We start from the raw sequence: 7,351 nt of genomic DNA, 5'->3' as shown, positions 1-7,351 counted from the left end.
TCAAACTGATCTTGGAAAACAGCGAGACAGGCGAAAAGGTGAAATGAACAACAGCTGTAATTATCAGTTTTAATACTTGGTGTATCCACAGTGTTTTAAAGCACTAAATTTAAACATTAAATCTCCAACACTTTTTCCAAAAAAAATTGTTCATTGTGCAAAGCACTAATAATAAAAGAAAATAGAATGCTGCTAACAGTTGTAATGATTTCACTTATCATTTACTTTTAAACATCATGCTACCTCAGGCTGGAGCCAAACAGTTGTTTCCACTGATGACTGACTGGTTGGAGTGGTCTCACTGATTTAAAGTCTAATTGCTGGACTGACAATTGCACTGACTTGGCAGCTATGCAAGAGACAGGTTCCCAAATCAAATTTTTCTCTAAAAGGTCAGGGTAAACCCCTGGTGTAGAGGAAACTTCATGGCATTAAATCGATTTGGGGCAAGACAAGCTCTCATCTCTAACAATAATATTATCATTCATCTCATAATGTATTTTTCCTGTGTATTGGATGACATTACTCGTCTCAGCAAGGCAGGCGTGGTTATCCGGTGGTTTCATGAACATGTCAATGTTGGACATATGATGCTGCTTTCTCACAAGCCTGGTCACAGTTTATAAGGAATTATTTGATCAATTATAAGGAAAATGTTACATGAGGCAGCATTTTCAACCTGCTGCCACAAAGACAAAGAGCGCAATATTCACTCAAAGTTATTATTTTGGCAGCAATTAGCACTGACTTTGTTCACGGTGAAATACAAGAAAAGTCCTGGTTCATCACAGACACAAGTGTTCATGCTGGTATTTTCTGTATGTTCACCATGCTTTATGTGTTACATATGGATTTCCATTACTCAGCTCATTCTGGAAGCAAAGGGAGAGGAAAAAAGGAGGTCCCTCAGGACTGAGAAACAACCTCCGCCTGCATCCTCTGTGCATAATTGAACAAATTAGCTATGAACAGCTGTTACCTGTTAAAATGACCCTCTTTTATTTTATTGCCATGGACAAGAGGTCTGATAGCATCTGCATGCTACAGCTGTCAGCCATTCTGATTAGCTTGCCAATTCCTGCTTTCAATATATCATGACAAACATAATTACCTCAACATCTCATTTTATGGATTCTACAAATCGCCAGGCGCACAGAGCATGCCAAGTGTCCATCAATTACAGCCACGGTCTGCTGGTAGCCTGTCCAGTTGGCTGCTTCGACTTTGTCAGACCACTTTCTCTTAACAGAAAGGTCTCTAATTTTACTGTAAGTGAACATCTAATGCACTTTCACTTTTTAGAATTAAGATCATTGTGTGTGATAATTGTAGAAGTACATGAACCTCATGGTCTGACCTTACAGTCTCTCTGCTAGGTCTCATCATTGGCTCAATTTCCTGCAACCCAACACGGTACAGAAAGACCAGTTGCTGTGACACGGTCCTTTTACTAATCAAGCAGAGTGAGTTCAAGAATGGAGACTTGGGCAATAATGACCATTTATAAAGGTTTGGCATTCATACAGTTGAAGTTAAGTGCCTGTAAAAGAATGGATATAATTATAAGTGTACAGTTCCATTGCCTTAAAGTGATTGTACAGAACTGGTGAGGGATTTTAAACATAAGTCCTGTGTGAGAGTGGGAATTCCTCTTTATAATCTGGAATAATAATTAAAAAAAAAATTTAAAAATGGAAATAAAAACAGCATTTTTGTTTGAGTGATTAAGTCTCCTGCTTTTCATACAATACAAGTTGTCTTGGACAAAAGAAAAATCACAAACTTAAAGCTGCAGTTACTCAGATGACTCAGATATTTTTGCTTTTATGGCAAGCAAAATCACTATTTTGCTTCACACTCACTGCTTTTATCAGTGTTGCTACCAGCCGCTGGAAGTAGTTGTGTTCAGTGAAAAAGCTTCTATAAACCCACTGTACACCACCAGTAAAAACTGGACTTAGATTCATCAGGTGGCCAAAAACATTCACCATAAAAACATAAAAAGGGGAGAATATGTCAGTGTTTTCCTCACAGTGAGTTGCGCAAAACGTCAAATATTGCTGCTTAAAGTAACATAAAAAAAGAAAAGATGCTACCAATATCCTTTCTGCAAATTTCTTTGGAATTTTTGTAAAAGAAAAAATCCTGATGATTAATACTAAATGGACTGCGTTTATATAAGTGTTTTAAAATTCATTCCTTCATTCACACTTTGACACACACTCTCTAATGGCACAAAGCTGTCAGCTACCAAGTGAGAAGAAACATTTTCACACCATGAAAAGATTGCCTGAGAAAATAGATGATGAATATAAAACACAGGTGTCACCCCCCACCCCAACAACTTCCATTGTAGTTTAGAAAGTACCAGAAGAAGCTGGAGCCACATTCATACACAAAACTCACACCTTAATCTGCTCGTGTCTTCCTATGGTTGTAAAGAGATTTAAACGTGAAATTTCGAATCAATATCTCAGAGGAGCAGAGCAACAACACAGCAGTAACTGATCTGTACTTCAAAATTAGCATTAACTTTATCATAGCAGTGCGTGTATATTTTATGTTTTCAATTATCACTTGAAGTAATGTTTGCATCAACCGGCTTAACCCTTTAAAATACTGCACATTATTCCCTGATCCAAATGGTATATCATCTCAGAGCCATATCAAATCATCCACCTCCTTGATTATATGGTCACACGGTGACCACATTATCACCGTGTCACCACCGATCAACAGCTGACCTTTTACTGCAGGAGCAAGTCATAAACACAGCGGGAGGAATGTGGGTTTGATCTGTACATCTTCAGCAGTCAGAGGGAACGGAGTGAAGTACAGAGGATCGGTTATCTACAGATTTGTGCCAAATACAGATTTGGAGATAGATATCTTTTGGACAAAACAATGTTAAAAACTTGGAAACTTTCAGTCATGGTGGCTGCAGTGATTATGCAACCCATCGTGAGATTCAGTTAAAAGAGCTCAGCAGTAACATAAAACAAGCCAATGGAAAATAGAGACGCAATTAGTTAAGTCCCCCATAAGGGAGACTGTAAACTCTTGCATGGAAATGAGGAAAATGGAAGATTTGGAACAAGAGAGTACAAAGGGGATTTCAATGTAAGACATTTCACACCCAGCAAAACAATAAGAACATTGTCTTTTTCTGTCTGGGGTTTTTCTCAGACTGCCTATTATTGTGTTTCCCATTCCCAACACTGTATCTTCAGATTAATATTTCAGATTTTAGTCATGAAAGCGAAGCATTTATTATTGTACTAAGGTCTCATAAATCAAACATGTCTGTCCATTTTAATGGGGAATATATCGTCTGGATGTGGATTGTTTATTTATTATTAATATAGTTGAATGTGTTGATGCAGCGATTTGGAGTTCTGTGTCTGTTCTCCACACCAAAGCATGCACACAGCAGAGAGGATGTCAAAGCAAGAGCTAATACAGTGGCTCCATCAGGGCCGTATCTTGGAGCTCTGTGTAGGTAAGTACTGACAGATGGTCGGATCATGTTGACAGTGTGTGTGTATGTGAGTGATAGATAGCTACTCTGTGAATAGCTGTGGAGCATAATATGATTTGGATGTAAGAATGGAATCTAAATCTGATTTCAGGCGGTACTATGGGCCCAGAGCTTCACTCCTTTATCTCTGTCCCTTGCCAGCCATAATGTGGTCAGCTGCAGCTGTTCTCTCTGGGGTGTGGTCTCACTGACCGGGGAGGAAACACTATCGCTTCCAATTCCAGTTTTTAGATGCCTTTAAGCCTCTTTGAAATTGCTCTCACCATATCATTACGCCCATCCTACCTGCCACGGCCATCCGAACTGTGTGTTCTTTAGAAAGCTCCGTATGAAGCAAATATCTTTTGCTGATGTGGTGACCTGTGGAAAGCCAGTGTAAAGTTTCAACATTGCTTCCCTGCATGGTTTTGTGGGTCTCTTGACTGTTTGAACCCTCTTTCATTTCTCTTGAGGGCCCACTCCTCCCCTACAGTGCAGTTACTCTCTGAAAGGATTAGATGAGGAGTTCACTGCGGGGGCATCAGGCAATCTACATACAATAGCCCACCTCGGCTGTGAATAAATCAACATTGATGTAAGACAATAAAGCCAATGCGGTGTGGCTATTTGTTTATTCTTATTACACAGAGCGGCGCACTTTGGATCATTCGGAGTAAATGCATTACTTGGAGACGACTCAGAACACAGACCACCCCTGCCATCTCTATTTCCCTATATGTGTGCTATGTCTGAGTCCAGAGGCGGTCCGGCAGTCCACTAAAGCAGCCATTAGATGGATATCCAGTCAGACTTGGGCCATTCCCTCTTTCCTGCATCCTCTTCTGTCCCTCACATCCTCAGGCCATCATAGAGGAAATGAAAGTCACTGATGGAGAATACAAGGGAATGGTTTGGATAGATGGATGACTGGTCTCACTGTGTCTACAGAGCTCCCTCAGGGAAGATATATACAGTACATACACGCACCTGGCTATAAGCTAACATTAGATCAAAAATCTGCACAAAAGGGCACATAATAGCTTTTTAAAATTTCTGAAATACCACATTCTACAAAGAATCAATGATGTTGCAGCAATGTGTTTTCTTATCTAAGCCAGACAAAACATCTGAAAGTCTGAGTCTGATGCATTGTCATAGATTACACCAACCAACTGAAGTGGTTAAAATTAGCTCCAGCTACAACATGCAACAACATGCTGCTAACACATGAATGCATGAGTGAGAATGATCCAAAAATAAGTATTATATAATAATAAGTATAAGTACATCACAATATTTTGGTACTTTTACTCAAAGTCAGGTTTTGAATGCAGGACATTTGGTTGTATTTGAGTATTTGGACATTATGGTATTACTTATTTTACATAAGTAAAGGATCTGAGTACTTTTTGTACCACTGCAGATTTCAGAGCAACACAGTTTTCCATATAAAAAGGTGAGTAGATTTCAGAGCATCTTGCTGCACAAATTAAAATTCTTGGAACTGCAAGACCTGTTTTCAAATGGTGCTTCCAGACCCTTCAGGGGTCAGGAGATAGGGGTCACATGGTTGATTGATTAAAAAAAAAACCCCAAAAAACATATTTCAGCAACACAAATGAACATAAACCGTTAAGTTTTTACTAATTTTGTGTCTTTTTCTAGAAACATACTGATGAGCTTTATCTAGGCACAGTTTTTTAATTGGACCCACACTGATGTGAGTGGTCACAGGTCAACAAGGTTTATAGCCACTACTTTAATATATGAAGTTTATGTAAGTACCACTCGTGTTTTATGACGATAAGTATGTTGACAGAGAGATAAAGGCAATAATTAGCCTAATTAATGATGTCGTTAGCACAACTTGTTATGATTAATAAATCACTGTGATTACAGTGGGACAGTAAATGACTCAAACTTTTTTTTATTACTCTTTTGATTAACTCATACATCGTTCTTAATCGAAGTACTTATGGTTTCTGACCGATCCAAATGACAGGTAAGGCTGTATAATCATCCACAGGGACAAAGGCACTTTTTAGACAGAGAAGAGGGAAAAGTTTACATTAGTTAAGGTAAAATAGAAAAGTCAGAGGAGTTTGAAGTGACTGATGAAGTCAAATAAATATCCTCAGGAGTGCATTCATTTTTCCAATATTTTTGTGCCTGTTTGCCAAACAACAGGAAAACTTGAAAATGATGAATTCAGATAATTGTTGGCTGCATAGGTTTTTAAAAAAAAAAAATGCAGCTTGTTTTATGAAAATCAAAAGATGAATCAATGCTTTTAAAGAGCAATTGTGTTGGTTAATGCTGACGCATATTCATTCGACAGACATATAATTTGATCTTTAGTGTTGTGAATGCATAAACATAACCATAGCCCAAAAAAAGTTTCATAATGCTGCAGTCACTACAAGTGGATATTGTACTCCAGGCCTGGATATGATGTCTGTGAACATTTTCCTTACATGTTCAGTATCAACATATTTGCAATTTTCTAAATAAATAAAGTAGCATTTCTGGTTACAATTATTTTTCCTTCAAAACTAAAATAAATTTCTATGAGACAGGGTTGTAAACAGTGCCAGTCTAGCTGTTTTCAGTCTTTGAGCTAAGCTAGGCCAACAGGCTGCTGGCTGTACTTACATATTTAAATGTGCTTTACCTTAACTCTTTTACTGTCACTGCAAAGCCTATGAACAGCTGTTAAGTCACCATGAACTGCAGCCATCATTGGGTTTATAAGACAAAAGGTTAAGAATGAGTCCTAAAACCGGGTAATTTGTTAGCATTTCAGTACTTCCTATTCCCTTGTCCCAAAGTCAGGTGTAGTGAATGGGTTTTTGGTTAGATGGCTGAAATAAGGTCTGTTAAGACAAGCTCAATATATTTTCACGTTTTATTCTATGGCATAAAATATTTATTTAAGCTTTTATGTCTCTTATAAAAAGCTGGTTGCTAACAAACGGTTAATTGAAATTACAGCGGATGATGCTGAACTTGCAACATGTCTTCTAGACTGGTAAATAAGCACCTCTTAATGGTAACATTGTCTACATAGCAAGAGCCAAAACTTACATATACCAATAACTGACGGATAGGTTAGTGGTCTCTGCAAGAAAGCAAATTTATTTCCCCAAACTGTCCCTTTAATGAATTAAGCTCTTTTTCAGTCAAGTTATCCAGATACAGTAGTAATGCAGGGAAAGTGGCGGTGACCTGCAAAACTTAGCTGGTAAAGCTGGCAAAATAAGTTGCAGGGCAGATCAATATCAGCTGTAAACCACCCACGTGCATAAATCCACTCAGGTTCAAAATTCAGCATGGGGCAATTCTGATAATCGTGCCACTGTTTCCTGAATTAATCCATTTTGACTTATCCTGTCAACCCCACAGTCTGGCTGGTGGAAGGGCAAGAACTGGTTTCACTTTACCCTCAGTTTTTCTTGTAGACTGAGGAGAGAGATTTGTGTGTTCATGTGTGCTTGTGTGAGCATTGTGTAACAGCAGGGCTTATTCTGTCTTCGTGTGCATTGACATGCTCTGACAGGTCAATCAATGAGGAGGAGATGCAGTCTGCTGTTGGTTCATTGACCTGCTGTGCTAAGATAGAACAGGCAAGGGTCATCTCATCCCCTTCCTCATGCTGCCTTGACTGCATGCACTGACTGCTAACTGATTTCTTTCTCTACCTTTAGGTTTCCCCTGTTTTCATAGTGGCTATCGCTGAATTAAGACTTAAAACAGAAGTGAAATGTCAGTCAAGATGTTTTACTGTTAATAAGCAGTAGTGCCTATTGTCAAAGGGACATACTGGTGGTTTTAGCC

Source organism: Seriola lalandi, unplaced genomic scaffold, assembly GCF_002814215.2.
Source record: "Seriola lalandi dorsalis isolate HSWRI2012SDOR001 ecotype SW California unplaced genomic scaffold, Sedor1 jcf7180002054884, whole genome shotgun sequence".
NCBI classification, from domain to species: Eukaryota; Metazoa; Chordata; class Actinopteri; order Carangiformes; family Carangidae; genus Seriola; species Seriola lalandi.
The sequence above is the reverse complement of the archived record's forward strand: the minus strand, read 5'-3'. Positions refer to the sequence as shown.